Source organism: Cervus canadensis, chromosome 10, assembly GCF_019320065.1.
Source record: "Cervus canadensis isolate Bull #8, Minnesota chromosome 10, ASM1932006v1, whole genome shotgun sequence".
Taxonomy (NCBI): domain Eukaryota; kingdom Metazoa; phylum Chordata; class Mammalia; order Artiodactyla; family Cervidae; genus Cervus; species Cervus canadensis.
The window spans coordinates 62278709-62294331 of record NC_057395.1 but is presented as its reverse complement, the minus strand read 5'-3'; the positions used below and the strand labels follow the sequence as shown (position 1 = coordinate 62294331).

General features: G+C 43.7%; 1 protein-coding gene and 1 long non-coding RNA gene across 3 annotated transcripts in view; one reads left to right on the top strand and one right to left on the bottom strand.

The window, feature by feature from the left end:
* The window catches only part of LOC122448491, a 33221-nt gene extending 26709 nt beyond the window's left edge, over nucleotides 1-6512 (top strand). The window contains exon 3 of the long non-coding RNA XR_006271636.1: nucleotides 6408-6512. This is a non-coding gene — a long non-coding RNA (uncharacterized LOC122448491). The remainder of the gene's footprint in view (nucleotides 1-6407) is intronic.
* The window catches only part of RALY (RALY heterogeneous nuclear ribonucleoprotein), an 83198-nt gene that overhangs the window by 43504 nt on the left and 24071 nt on the right, over nucleotides 1-15623 (bottom strand). For both annotated transcript variants that reach the window (XM_043479811.1, XM_043479812.1), the window contains exon 2: nucleotides 3551-3633. The gene's annotated coding sequence lies outside the window, so the exon portion shown is untranslated. The remainder of the gene's footprint in view (nucleotides 1-3550; nucleotides 3634-15623) is intronic.

Sequence of the window (15623 nt, the reverse complement as noted above, 5' to 3'; positions counted from 1 at the left end):
TCTGAATAAACTAGAAATAGAGAACTTACTTAGCCTGATAAATAGAAGTCTACCAAAAAGCCCTGCAGCAAACATCATACTTACTGGTATCACACTTAAGTACTCAGAAAGACTGAATCCCTTATCTTTAAAACCGGGAACAAGGTAAGAGTGTCTGTTTTCACCAATTCTGTTCAACAATATATTGGAGGTCCTGGCCGTTACAATCATGCAGAGGGATTTTTTTTTTAATGGATGTTACATTATGTCATTCATCTACTCAAAACTGTCCAGCGGCTTCCTATTTCACTAAGAATAAAGCCCCACGTGATCTGAGTCCTTGTCTACCCTTGTGACTTCTCCATAATCCACTCCTCCTATTGCTCAATTCATCTCTAGCTACACTGACCTCCTTTGTTCCTCAAAACATTAAGCATGCTCCTGTTTTAGGGCCTCCAAACTTACTGAACTCTATGCCTGGCATGTTATTCCCCAAGATATACACACAGCTCACACTACTTCATCTTGTACATATTTCTGTACAGATTTTATTTTCTCATGGAGGCCTTCTTTCATCACATGGTCCCTCCCTATTCCCTTTTCCTGCTTTATTTCTCTTCATACATATTCATTTGTTTATATTCCACTAGAATTTAGGCTACAGGAGAGAAAACTATTTTCTTCATTGCTACATTTCAAACACTTAAAACTGTGCCTGGCACATAGAGGACACTCAATAAATAGGCACTGAATGAATGGATATCTTTAAAAGGAAAAGAAATCCATATTTAAGAGAATGAATAAAGGCAGGGGTTGGGGCCAGGGGGCTGGGGGGAACACTGTCCCAAGAGGCTGAGGAGGACTGGGGTTTTAGGCCATAGCTGAAGAGTCAGTGCAGAATAATAGAAAAAACTTGGCTTTTTAGAGCCAGATTCTTCTAAATTCTAAGTTTATTAGCTCTTCCAGTCACTGCCTGTGTGTCCATCTCTAAGTCTCCATAATTTATAAAATGAGAATATCACCACTTGCCTTTCAAGGTGTGATGAAAACGAAATCAATTTATGTACAGCATTCAATATAGCATCTGATACTATAGCAGACACTGCAAATAATTAAACATTCTTTGATACTACTGGCCTTTAAGAACTATCTTAAAAATTACCTAGCCCTACCTTACTGAAGTGTACAGATGCCTACAGGGCTGTTGCCCTTAAAGTACAGCCTTCATACCCATTTTAAGTTCTCTGTCTTATCATTCTTCTTTTACCTCTCCCTTACAGGTGGCTTTCAGCTCTCACCTCTAGCTGCTGCTAATAGAGCAGCTCCTCCTCCCCTTTATATGCCCTGTTCTTAATATTCTGGGGGTTTAGAAACCAGATTGTTAAGCTTGTTACAACAACACATAAAAATATGAATAAATTAGCACTGTGCAAGGTCTTAAGGATGACAACGCTTTGCTACCTTTTGTTTTTTAGCAGGATTCTGGAAAATTGAGGATGTTAGATAAATAAATGTGAGTATCAGTATATTATACAGTTTTTTACATGGAACCATTCATATTTGAAAAGAATCAACAATGGAACTACTTTGCAGGGCAGTTGTCCTAAGAACAGTAAAACCCAAGCTTGATGCCCAGGCCATGGAAGGCCAGAAGCTAAAGAACATTAGATTAACCAAGACAAAAAGAGATGACAGCAAGTGTCTGGAGATTTAGAAAAGGAGGGAAGGCTGGCCAATGTGGATTTCCAGGAGCCTCAGGTTGGGGCACAGATCCCTCTGTGCACCCTCAGGCAGGCAGCGGGAAGAACAGAATGTCCCTTACTACAGAGTACGACTACAAAGTATGAAGAGAGTATGAAGACCTGTATCACTGGCCAAGGGCAAGAGAAATGGTGGGAAAAGTGAAATGATCACGGCCTCTGATAGGATATGAGGCTACAGTATACATGAGTTTTTCAGTAATAGTAGTGAGGGGTGGAAGTAGGTAGGGAACCTAGGGCCAAAATAGGAATAGCCCTCCTGGTCTCAGGTAACAGTAGGTAACGAAGCAACATCCCAATGGAAGCAGTCAGTGAGCACAGACACACGCTGGGGATGGACTCCTTGAAACAGCCACAGGATCTGCACCGGCAGTGGACTTGGAGCCAGGCTGTGACGGTGTGTTTGCACCTGTGCTCCTCAGCTTGTGCACTGCCAACGCAGCCTGGCTCTGTCTCTGTGCCCTGGAAAGACTGAATCTGCGGAACTTTTCAACTTTTTTCCAGTAGGGCCTACAGCAGAAGGAAAGGAAGAGAAGGGCATGGGAGAAAATTTACAGTGTAGATTTCCAAGGCAAAACCTTCCCTTTTGCCTTTGGGGAGTGGGGTGGCTAAAAGTCAGGGACTGAGATGCCAGAGATACCTATAACGCTTTCTTCTCACTTCTCTCACTTCAGTTTTTACAATTCACAAAGCTTTCCAACTTGCATTTCTCATTTGATTCTCTACAACATCCTATATGGTTGGTGTACACAAAATAAACACGTGAAGGTACATGGAGGCACTCCAACTTAAAAACAGGGAAACAGATTATCCAAAGGTAACTATTGAGAGAGACAATAAACACCCAGGTTTTCCAACTACAAGTCAGCTCACCAGGTCCCTGTCTATGCTACCACAAGTGCTCATGGGGTCCCAAGTGTTACAGATGTTTTCTTCTCGTTCCAGTCATATTTAAACCTGGGTCTCCGCATGCTTGGAGGTTCTTCCTTCCAGCCTCAGAAGCTCAGAAGGGACCCCCACCTCTTGCCTGCCTTGCTGGGCCTTTCAAATAACTAGGCCTCCTTCCTGAACCCCTAAGAAGGTCCATCTTCTTGAATTTTATAAGAAAAATCATGATTCCAAGGAGATTAGCAGTCCAAGGAAAGCATGCCAAGACAGAGAGAACAATGGTATTCACAGACTGACCTGGATTCTAAGATCAGCTTTACGGATTTCCAGGTGTAAACCCTGGATGTATTACTTCAGTTTTCTAAGCCTCAACTCCCTCATCTATAAAATGGGATTTTATATAGTATAAATGAGATCCATAATACAATTGATTCTTAATATGTTGATTTCCCTTACTGTTTCACCATCTACAGTCTTCCTTCTAAAATTCCCTGGACTTTCCCTTCACAAAGCCCCACTCTAAAACACCATCCCCAGCTCCACTGATGATCCATATTCTGCAGGACTGATAAAACCACAGGATTTCCCGAAATCGACTCTGGCCTTGGTAGGTCACACTCAAGACTGAAATCAGGAAAGTCTATGAAAGGCTATGAAGTCATGTTAAGAGAGCTTGTGGGAGAATGGGTTTAGCCAGGTTCAGGATACCAGGTAGCAGAAAGTAGCAGGCAGAAGCCAGAAGGAATTGAGAGTGCTTTTGCTTTATTCATGGCAAGTGATCCCAGACTGTCTGCCTACGACAGTCTCTTAGGCATGGAGTAGGAGAATAATTACCTGTAAATTATCTGTACTAATGGTAAAAATAAGCCCCAAACTAGTCAGCCTGTCTCTTGGCCCAAGTTTGCCCAGGTACCCTCACTCACCAGTACCAAGACTGAGCTCAGCCGGCAAGTTCTTCTTTTGCGTTACAGCGTCAGCACCAACTGCCTCAGGGAAGAGGGCTCACCTAGAACAGAGAGAAGTCCGTCAGGGTCTTGCTCTGAACAGGCCTGAGCTTAGGTCAATGCATGCATTTGAAGTTCCTGCCCTTACAGGTCTTGCAAAGTAGCAAAAAACAGGTTAATAAACAGTTTCAGGTTGTGCTAAGGGCTATAAAGAAACATAAAGCAGATCAAGGAAAAAGAATGACTATGAGTGAGAATGAGGTCTATTTTAGATAAAAGTCAGGGAAGACTTCTCCAAGAAGCAGTCACTAGACAGAGACCCAAGTAAGGGGGTGAGATCTTCAAAGATCAGAGGGAAGAGAGCTTCAGAAAGGGGAAATAAGCACAAAAGCCCTGAGGCAATAATGGGAAAGAGGAAGCTTGTTACACTAAGGAACAAGAAAGTCTACAGAACTAGAACGTAGTGATAGAAAGAATGAGGTTCCTCCAGGCTTCCAAAACCTGGAACCCAGATGGGACAAACTTCCAAGCACTATGAGGTTGACTTTAGGTTTCTCTACTTACCCCGTCCTCTGTTGGGTAGGGACAGAGAAACTCCTATATATTACTTGGAATGTGGGGTAGAAATGACTGGGGTAAAGAGAAGAGTAGCACAGTGCCAAGCCTTGTTGTAAACCCTTTGTTTGTATTAACTCATTAAATCTTCACAAACTCTTGTAAGGTTGGTGTGATATTACATTCTTCACTTTTTCTAAGGGAAAACAGATACAGAGATGCTAAGTAAATTTGCCCCAAGTCACACAGCTAATAGATGGCAGACTTGGGACTTCAACCTGAGAAGTTCAACCCCCAGGGCTTGCCTTCTTAAGCACACATTATACCACTTCTCAAAAAACAGAAGGAGAAAAAAGACAGAAAACGCATGCTCTAGTCCTGGCTGACATGACTCAAGCCCTCATTTATACCCAAGCCTGGGATATTCTCCATTTACTTGCAGTCCAGACTTTTTACTAAACACTAGTTGAATGACTCCTGAGTCCTTCAGCCAGGTAGTTCCAGAGGATACTGTGAGCACAAAGCTATGATAATCTCTACCACCACAACAGTCATTTAACTGTCATTAACATTTAATGCACAGTTTGAAATAGTCTAGGTACTGGGTTAAGCACCATACATGTACTATTTTATTTCAGAGAAGGAATGACAGCTGCTCTAAGACCTGGGTAGAAGGATCTGGGGACGGGGCTCCAGGTCTGAACAAAGCAGCGAACACAAGGAACTAAAGGATCTCTGCAGGCTGGGGTTAAAGCCCAAAAGCAAGCGGCGGAAATGGAGGCACTAAGGAGTGGGAGGTACCAGGAAAGGACTATCAGCACCTCCGATTAAATAACATGTCAACAAACTGTGAACCCTCCTCCCATTTCCCAGTCCCCATGGTTCAGCAAATGGTGTGACAATTCTCTCAAGTACATATTTATAGACTTCAAAATGTATCAGGCTCTTCAACCCCTTCTCCCCTCATCCCCAAGTCCTTGAAGAGTTTTTTTTTTCCCCCTAACAGCTCTACATCCAAACCATCTTTATTCCCTGCTGCGTCAACTTCCTCTTGGTTCAGGATCTCATTATCCCCTGCCTGCACTGCTGGAATACTTCTCAGAATTTACTGACATTACAAGGACAGGCTGTTAGAGTAGCCTCTTCCCTGGTCTCTCTTTCACTAGTCTTCCCCTGCCCCTTCTACTCCTATCTACTGGAGCCCACACTTTTAGACTCATGTTCCTAATGCCACTCCCCTGCTCAAAAAAATGGCATGGCTCCCAATCACCTCAGCCTGGCTCTCTAGACTCTTACACCACAGGTCTGGTCATCACTTATGACTGTGGGCCTTCCAGTTACCATACTTTTATCCATGTTGTTGTCTCACTTGGAACGACTCTTTTCATTTATTCATATTCAAATTCATCTTAGTCTTCAAGGCCTAGCAATTAGGTGAAATTATCCTGAACCCTTCCTCACCTCTCTGTTGTGTTCTTGAAATACCTCTGGCTGTGACTACAATCAAGCTCTGTCCTCACCATCCACTAAGGCTTCAGAACAGTTCCTCTGTGTTTCTTTCATGTAAACATTCCTACTGCTTCCAGATAATGAAGACCTAGTCAGTTAAGATTTCTGTTCAAATTTCTACTAGTCTTACTATGGATCTATCTCCTAACAAGAGACCTGGGTTTTAATCTGAGCCTCAGATTCCTTAATTACAAAACAGGGATACAATTCCCATCCTGTCTACAACACAAGGATTTTTTAAGAATCAATATGATACTGTAACAGGAGAGGAAAGGGGAAGAGTGAAGGTGGGAGACCCAGCCAAATCTTAACAGCTCTTTTTATCAGCTGCAACCCGCCCCCCCCCCCCCCCCCCCCCCCAAGTCTTCTATCCAATCAATCAAAAAACAATTCCTGGGTCAAGATAGCCACGGTTACAACTCTGGGTTGGGGATTATAGAGGACACAGGGATGAAAGAGACCAAATCTCATCCTTGGGCTCCTAGTAGTCCAGGGCAGGACTGTGTCAACTTCCTTCAAATATACTAAGAATATTAGGCAGGCTATGGAAAAGAGAATGTAGGTTCTTAAAAACTAAAAACAGTTACTGTATGATCCCACTCCTGGGCATATATCCAGAGAAAACTCTTAATTCAAAAAGATACATACACACCCCAGTGTTCATAGAAGCACTATTTACAATAGCCAAGACATGAAAGATGTGGTTTGTACACACACACTGAAATTTTTATTTTTTGCTTTTCCTATCTATTTTTTAAAAAATCCAAAATAGGTCAAAAAGAACAATCATGAAAACTCCCCCGGTGACACAGTGGGTAAGACTCCACCTGCAAATGCAGAGGACACAGGTCAGATCCCTGGCCCAAGAAGACCCGCCTGCCACGGAGCCACTAAGCCGGCGTCTGTGCTCTAGAGCCGTGAGCCACAACAAGAGAGGCCACCGCAGTAAGGAGCCCGGGCGCCGCAGCTGGAGAGCCCACGTGCAGCAATGAAGACACAGCACAATCAGAATTTAAAAAAAAAAAAAAAAGAACAATCATCAAGAATACAGGTACCAGACATAAGGCCAAAGGGTAGATAGGAAAGTATGCCTTCTTCAGAAAGTTTGGAAGACTTGTGTTTCAAAAGCTGGACTTAACGTAAATAGCTAGCTGAGTTTTCCCCTGATCCAGCTTCCGCTGCCCTACCTCCCAACACAGCACAGCTGACTTGCCTCGCAAGGCCTTCGCTGAAGGACTCCATATACACACAGCCTGGTACAGCAGTACTCAGGTAACTGGAAGGATCTCATCCCACTATGGTCTCATTCCAGACCTGTCTTCACTGCGTGAGTTCTGTCACCTCTTGAAAATATGGCTATGTCAGCACAAGACAACACTGAATCTTTACAATGATTAATAAAACCACAATGGAATATTACTCAGCCATAAAAAGAATGAAACAGTGCCATCTGCAGCAACATGGATGAACTGACAGATTATCATACTAAGTGAAATAAGCCAAAAAGAAAAATACTGTATGATACCATTACATGTAGAATCTAAAATATGATGCAAATGAATATTTACAAAATATAAATAGATTCACAGACACAGAAAACAAACTTATGGTTACCAAAGGGGAAGAGGGGATATGAGAAGAATAGGAGTTTGGGATTAGCAGATACAAACTATACATAAAATAAACAAGGTCTTATTGTATAGCATAGGAACCTACATTCAATATCCTACAATAAATCATATTGGAAAAGAATATGAAAAATACACATTCATATAACTGAATCACTTTGTTGTATACCAGAAACTAATACAAAATAACACAACCTTATAAATCAAATATACTTTAAAAAAAAAAAAAAAGAGTATTATGGCAGAACCTAACAGTTTCAAGAGCTCTATGTACTGTAAAAGGGTGGGGTGGTGGGGGGAATCAGTCTGACTACAAGTGGCCTCAGAAGCTTCATTTGAGCAACGGCTTAGGCCAGGCCTTAATGCAGGGTGACAGAAAGACCTGGGCTACTGCTGGCTAGGTGTTATGTTGGCAATCCTCCTAATCCTAATACCTGGTGAAGCAAGTGATGGAATGCCCACTTTATAGCCAAGGTAACTGAATATGGGTCTTCCCTGGTGGCTCAGTGGTAAAGAATCCACCTGCCAATGCAGGAGACACAGGTTCAACCCCTAGGTTAGGAAGATCCCTTGGAGAAGGAAATGGCAACCCACTCCAGTATTCTTGCCTGGGAAATCCCATGGACAGAGGAGCCTGGCAGGCTACAGGCCATGGGGTCACAAAAGAGCTGGACACGACTTAGTGACTAAAACTGAAGATGCGTGAAGAGGCTAAGTGTATCATTCAAAATCAAATAGCTGGTAAGCAGCAGAGCTAGGATTTGAACCTAGGTCTGCTTTACTTTACTCCAAAGTCTATGTGCTTGTTTCATGATCTGCCTTACTCATGTAGCAACATGAAAGGAAGACCATATAAACACTGGCGCTCTTTCTACCTCAAAATCCAATGATTTGAATGGGGGTAGGAGGAGGGGAAGAACTATACAAAAAGATCTTCACAACCCAGATAATCACAATGGTGTGATCACTCACCTAGAATCAGACATCCTGGAATGTGAAGTCAAGTGGGCCTTAGGAAGCATCATTATGAACAAAGCTAGTGGATGTGATGGAATTCCAGTTGAGCTATTTCAAATCCTAAAAGATGATGCTCTGAAAGTGCTGCACTCAATATGCCAGCAAATTTGGAAAACTCAGCAGTGGCCACAGGATTGGAAAAGGTCACTTTTCATTCCAATCCCTAAGAAAGGCAATCCCAAAGGATGCTCAAACTACTGCACAACAGCACTCATCTCATACGCTAGTAAACTAATGCTCAATATTCTCCAAGCCAGGCTTCAGCAATATGTGAACCGTGAACTTCCAGATGTTCAAGCTGGATTTAGAAAAGGCAGAGGCACCAGAGGTCAAATTGCCAACATCCACTGGATCATCGAAAAAGCAAGAGAGTTTCGGAAAAACATCTATTTCTGCTTTATTGACTATGCCAAAGCCTTTGACTGTGTGGATCACCACAAACTGTGGAAAATTCTTCAAGAGATGGGAATCCCAGACCACCTTACCTGCCTCTTGAGAAATCTGTATACAGGTCAGGGAGCAACAGTTAGGACTGGACGTGGAACAACAGACTGGTTCCAAATAGGAAAAGGAGTATGTCAAGGCTGTATATTGTCACCCTGTTTATTTAACTTATATGCAGAGTACATCATGAGAAATGCTGGGATGGAGGAAGCACAAGCTGGAATCAAGATTTCCAGGAGAAATATCAATAACCTCAGATACGCAGACGACACCACCCTTATGGCAGAAAGTGAAAAAAACTAAAGAGCCTCTTGATGAAAGTCAAAGAGAGTGAAAAAGTTGGCTTAAAGCTCAACATTCAGAAAACTAAGATCATGGCATCTGGTCCCATCACTTCACGGCAAATAGATGAGGAAACAGCGGAAACAATGGCTGACTTTATTTCTGGGGGCTCCAGAATCACTGCAGATGGTGACTGCAGCCACAAAATTAAAAGATGCTTACTCCTTGGAAGAAAAGTTATGACCAATCTAGACAGCATATTAAAAAGCAGAGACATTACTTTGCCAACAAAGGTCCATCTAGTCAAGGCTATGGTTTTTCCAGTAGTCATGTATGGATGTGACAGTTGGACTATAAAGAAAGCTGAGCGCCAAAGAATTGATGCTTTTGGACTGTGGTGTTGGAGAAGACTCTTAAGAGTCCCTTGGACTGCAAGCAGATTCAACCAGTCCATCCTAAAGGAGATCAGTCCAGAGTGTTCATTGAAAGGACTGATGTTGAAACTGAAACTCCAACACTTTGGCCACCTGATGCAAAGAGCGGACTCATTTGAAAAGACCCTGATGCTGGGAAAGATTGAGGGCAGCAAAAGGGGACGACAGAGGATGAGATGGTTGGATGGGATTACCAACTAAACAGCCATGAGTTTGGGTAGACTCCAGGAGTTGGTGATAGACAGGAAGGCCTGGAGTGCTACGGTCCATGGGGTCACAAAGAGTCAGACACGACTGAACAACTGAACTGAACTGAGGGGGAGGGGAGAAGAGAATGTTTACTGCTGCTGTGACCTTACAGCAGGTTTAGGGTCTTCTTAACTCTAACAGCTCAAGGATCTGACACAGTCTGGCAAGTAGAAGACACTAAGTACTTGGGGAACCTGTGACTGAATAAAACACCTGCCCCATCGACCTTTGTTCTAAGATCTAGAAGGTCCAACCAAAATCTCAAGCTCCATGTTCTGCCTCTGACCTCCATGTTCTGACTTTCCATGTCATTTCACCTTTCTGGATCTTTTTTCTGTATTTGTGAAATAAGGATCATAGCATCTACTTTCCTGCAGGATTTTCTGATGGATCAAACAAGATTGTCAAGAAACAGTTCAACTATTTAAGTCTATTTTTTAAAAAATAAACAACAGCAACCAAAAAAAAAAAAGGTTATTAGGAATCAATGAGAATAACTAAGGCTTTGGGCCTTAATGATGAAAAAAATGAAAGCATTAGTCATTCAGTCATGTTTGACTCTTTGTGACCCCATGGACTGTAGCCTACCAGGCTCCTCTGTCTGTATAATTCTCCAGGCCAGAATACTGAAGGGAGCAGTCATTCCCTTCTCCAGGGTATCTTCCAGATCCAGGGATCAAACCCTGGTCTCTTGCACTGCCAGCAGATTCTTTACCACCTGAGCCACCAGGGAAGCCCCAATGATACATAATAAGTAACAGCAAAAGTCCATTTTTCCTTTCTCTTCGTCTTTTTGTTTGATTCATCTTTTGTGGTACTTAGATGGGAAAAAAATACCTATCATTGAGTCACTTATGCCAGGCCCAGTAGTCTTGTACAGGTGTGAGAGTTGGGCCATAAAGAAGGCTGAATGCCAAAGAATTAATGCTTTCAAGTTGTGGTGCTGGGGAAGACTCTTGAGAGTTCCTTGGACTGCAAGGAGATCAAACCAGTCATCAAGGAAATCAACCCGGAATATTCATTGAAAGGACTGATGCTAAAGCTGAAGCTCCAATACTTCAGCCACCTGATGCAAAAAGCCGATTTATTGAAAAAGACCCTGATACTGGGAAAGACTAAAGGCAGGAGAAGGAGAGGGCAAAGAATGAGATGCTTAGATAGCATCATTGACTCAATGGACATGAATTTGAGCAAACTCTGGGAGACAGGGGACAGACGAGCCTGGCGTGCTGCAGTCCACAGGGTTGCAAAGAGTCAGACACGACTTAGTGACTGAACAGCAACATCCCTACAGAATCCCTGATGTTTAGAGTAGAGCAAACTCCAGGGACTACAGGAAGACTGACTGAAAAAAGGTGTTTCTGAAGTGACATCTTCCTCGGAAGAGGGGAAGGAAAACGAAAACTAGTTCTCTAACGAAAACTAGTTCTCTAGGCCTCCAGGGTGACAACTAAGGCACGAGTGAGCAGTCACAGGACATTAACCATAGCTTAACAGCTCCAGGTTCAATCCGGCAGGGCTCTCCTGCAGGTAGTCTCAGACCCATTTCTGCTACCATCAGCACGTGAAGGTGCACAACTGCCCAGACAGCAGGGGGTATAAGACTGGCCACAGAGCAAACAGTCTTTGTCCCAGGAGCCACATCTGCCAATCTATTTTAGTTCTATTCAGCCTGCCCCCTAACATCTTGGCCTCAAAACCCTAACTGCCTCAATCTTTGTGAGGTCACCTCTTCCTAGTCTGGACCAAATCCCATGGTCTTGCAGTTCCAAACTCCTTCCAAAGACAAGAATACCTGACCTTGACTCTGACTGACTCTATTGTGTGTTGCCTATGCCCCGGCATAATAAAACCAATTGGCTGTGTTACTGTGGGGGTTAAAAAGATGACCTCACAACATAATAAAAATGCAGCCAAGTCACAAAATGGCTCAGTAAAACCCTCTTCTACTCCCCAGTAAAGACAGGTGTCAGGATGCACAGCATATCACAAAGAGAGGCCTGGGAGGGCAGCTGCTTTCTTAATGACAGGTGACATTAGGGCTCTTGAGCCCAATTCATGTCCATGTATGAGAACACTATACATGCCATAAATAGATGAAACTCAATCCAGGCAGTCTCTAGGCTGCCTGGAGGAATGTCCAGAGAATACAACAGACATGCAAGACAATCATTCTTGCCTCTGCCTTTTCTGGGCAGCTAACAGCATTTCTCCCTCCTCAGCTGAAGCTGTCTCCAGTTCCCCCCTTTTCCTTCCCCGAAAAACCAACCCTGCAGGAATCATCAAGGGAGGCACAAGTAATTACTGTTTTCTTTTCTCCATGCTAATGAGACAGTTGGATGGTTCCCCTTCCCCCTCTGGAGCTGGAAGCGAGAATCTAAGGCTTTACAATCTGTAACCAACAAACCAAAGCTGGGGCGGGAGAGTGCTCTGCAGATGAATGGTGTAGAAGATGGCTTTCTGTCCCTGATGAGACCAGAGCTGGAAGACGCACCACCATTCTATAGAAGGGGTGTGAGACCAGAATGAGGAGAGAGCTGTCCGAAGTGGAAGGCAGGCAGGCAGTGGCAGGGCCCCAATCAGTCTCCTTACTTCTAACCAGAGCACTTCCCGCATCATTCAGACTTCCTATAGTACAGATAACTTTGAAGGTGTCCTCAATGTGGAACCTGGAAATGCAAATTTCAAGTTCACATATAAGTTTTCAAATAGGTATTTAAAAAGCAATGACAATGCTCTGCATAAGTGGATTCAGTCCCAGAACTGGGGCTCTGGGGTGGAAGGCCAGGACCTCAGAGACAATGCCAATTTTACCCCAAATTTTAAGCTACAAATAGATGGTCAGGCAAAAACACAATCTGTGAATTTTAGCTGAGATTCAGTGTAGTTACATGAAGACTGTAGATAACAAGGGTGGGGTTAGAACTAACTTTAAGAATAAATTTCAGGCCTGATGGATAAAGGACCACTTTAGAACACTAGGACCTCAGCCAGCTAATCCAATCCTCGTATTTGACAGATGAAGAAATCAAATCTAGCACTATTGGACGCATCACAGGGAAAGACCCAGGGTAAAGCAGCAGACTGAAAGATGCTACGGTTCAAAGCTAGCCATGACCTGCCTGCCTAGCCATGGTCAGAAAAAAAGGAAGACAGGGCCTCCGGGAAAAAGGGCCAGTATGCGCAAAGGCTGTGGTGAGAAGAAAATGGTTCAAGTTTTTAAACTGGAATAATCTGCAGAATCTTAACAAAAAATTTTTTTAACCTGAACACAAACTCCTGTCAGCCTCTAAAACTTCTTCCCTTCTCTCTCACTTCTATCCTAGCTCTATCACCTTAGGTTGGATTCAGCAATTCAAATTCAGCCCTCAAACAATTCTGACTCCTGGCAAGAAATATTTAATTCCCATCCCCTACCCATAGGGCCTGGGCATCAACCCTCTTCCCTGCTCTCCTGTATCACAGAGTTGATTGTGGGGCTCCTTGTTGTATGCCAGGACACTACCAGTGCTGACCACCAGACTTCACCTTCTAGTGGACACAAAATCACGTACCATATTCTACAAATAGGCCCAGGACCATGTGAGAACCCCTGCCTCACGTCAGCTGCCTAATACCTAAGGCCCTCCTAGGACTAAGGCCCAGCTCTGAATCCAAGGCTAGGCCTTCCTACCATCAGCCATTCTTCAGAGACTGCCAGCCAGCCTAGACTTGTACTTGAGTTTGCCACTCTCCTCATCCTTCTGCAGGGAAGGCAGCATGGCAGAGTGCAAATAGCAGGCATACAGATCTGGGTTTGAGCCCTGGATCTGGCCACCTAAACTGGGTATCCTTAGGCATTATTATTTAACTGCCTTCCTGAGCTTTGATGTCTGTTTTTCCCACCGTTCTCTCCTACTTGGGGAGAGGGACTACTTAGGTATTCCTCTGTATCTCAAAGAGTCAGTCTCTGTCTACTGAATGATCCTCTAAAACTCAGTTCCCACATCTGTAAAATGCTGTGATAATATCACCTATCTCAGAGTTATGAGAAAGAACAAGAAAAAATGTAAATTGTCTGGATCAGTGCCTGGCCCTTATCCCTCTACTCTATCAAGGATGTCAGGGCCAAATGTTTGCCTGTACTGAACTAGATGGCCCATCCTCGAGACACCATGCCTCGCTGAACCCTAAGGTCAGCTGGACCTGACCTCCAGCGTCTGTTCCACTCCAGTGATTAGACTGAGTGCCAGTTCCTGAAACCTTGCCAATAAAAACAGCTAATGATATGACTATTCTCCTCATAGTCAAAGGCAGTGAATCTGAAGCAAATGAGGTGTGTACATACACAAATACTCCAGATTGAAAGGAGAGGGGTACACAGGATAAAAGGGAAAAAAGGGAAAAGGCTGTGTTTCTAAGGTGGAGTCTTAAAGAAGAAAGTTCAGATCCCAAGAGGTGGCTAAAGTCATCTAAGGGGCCAGAGACCGAAACAAATTGGCTCAGGTCACATAGAAAGCTGAAGGGAGAAAGGAGTCTGGAACCCACCACTGTGGTCTCTCATCTAGGGATTTTTCCTGTCCTCCAGGGTAGACACACATAGTCCTAGGAAAAAGGGAGTGAGGCACTGGGGGCTCAGGGTAGTGGCAGGAAGAACATAAGAGATGCCAAGTGGTACTTATGTCGTTTCCTGCTTTGAAAGGTGACTTAAGAAATAAATCAATTCAGCCTTTTGTTTTGCAGGAACCTAATACGCTCTGGAAGTTGAAGGGTAGAAATATCTGGCCAGAACAAGTGCCAGCAGTTAGGGAAGGGGAAGGGCACAGCATGTCCTCAAACTATCATGAGCCCCTCTCCCACAACCTCCGCCCACCTGTCCCCAACTTCACAACTCAAACTATAAACTATGTTCCAAGTTTTCTAGGATATCTATGGATATCTATGTCTTTCCCAGACATAACCTGGGGGGTGAAGCATAGATAAGTAACAGAATAAGAGTTCTGTGTCGTGAGGAAAAACCTGATCGGTTCTTTTCTTTGTTTCATTCAACACATTCACCTGAACTTCTGGGAAAGTTAGGTGATTTGCCCAAGCTCACAGCTAATAAGGGCAAATCGGACTTACCCATGTCCTGTGTCCTTTGTGACATGGTGACTTTCAGAAAATTTGACTCTTACAAAGTTGTGAGACGTAGGTAGGGCAGGTGTTCTCTGTTAAATCATACTGCCCCAGCTTTTGAAAAGTCTGATTTGACACCCCCAATTCATTTCAGGCTTACTCCTGTCATTTATCTACTCTTAGTGAAGTTTCTTAATTACTTTCTAACTCAGAGATCAGCAAACTTTCTGTATAGGGCCAGCAGTCTCTGTAGTAATTGACTCTGCCAAGGTAATATGAAAGCAGTCACAGATGAACAAATGAGTGTGGCTGTGTTCCAGTACAACTTCAAGGAAAGAGGCAGCAGACTGATTCAGCCCACAGGCCACAGTTTACTTGACATCTGTTCTAACCAATCTACTGTCTCCAATCACCCTGTCTCTCTCAATCCACCACATAACTCCTATCACAACCCTACAGCCCCAACGGACTCCCTTTACCTACAGGATAGTTTAAACCCTACTCTCATCCTCTATCGTACCCTTCCCTGCTCACTGTATTCCAATTACAGCAGACTGTCACCTAGCAACTTCCTACCTTCCATCACGCTATTCCCTAAAAGCTGCAATGCCCCTCTCCATTCCTCTGCCAATATTATCTATTCGGGGCAAGTTCAAATGCTAACACCTGTGGGAAATCTTTCATTGTTCTGTCTTACGTAACTAGTCGTTATATGGCTGTCCCTCATCCACTGCTGCCTCCCTACTCCACCCATAATTCTAAGATTCTTAGGGGGCACAGAGTGTGTCTTACTCAACTCTGTATCCTTTGCAGTACTTAAAACCCAGTGTCCACTGA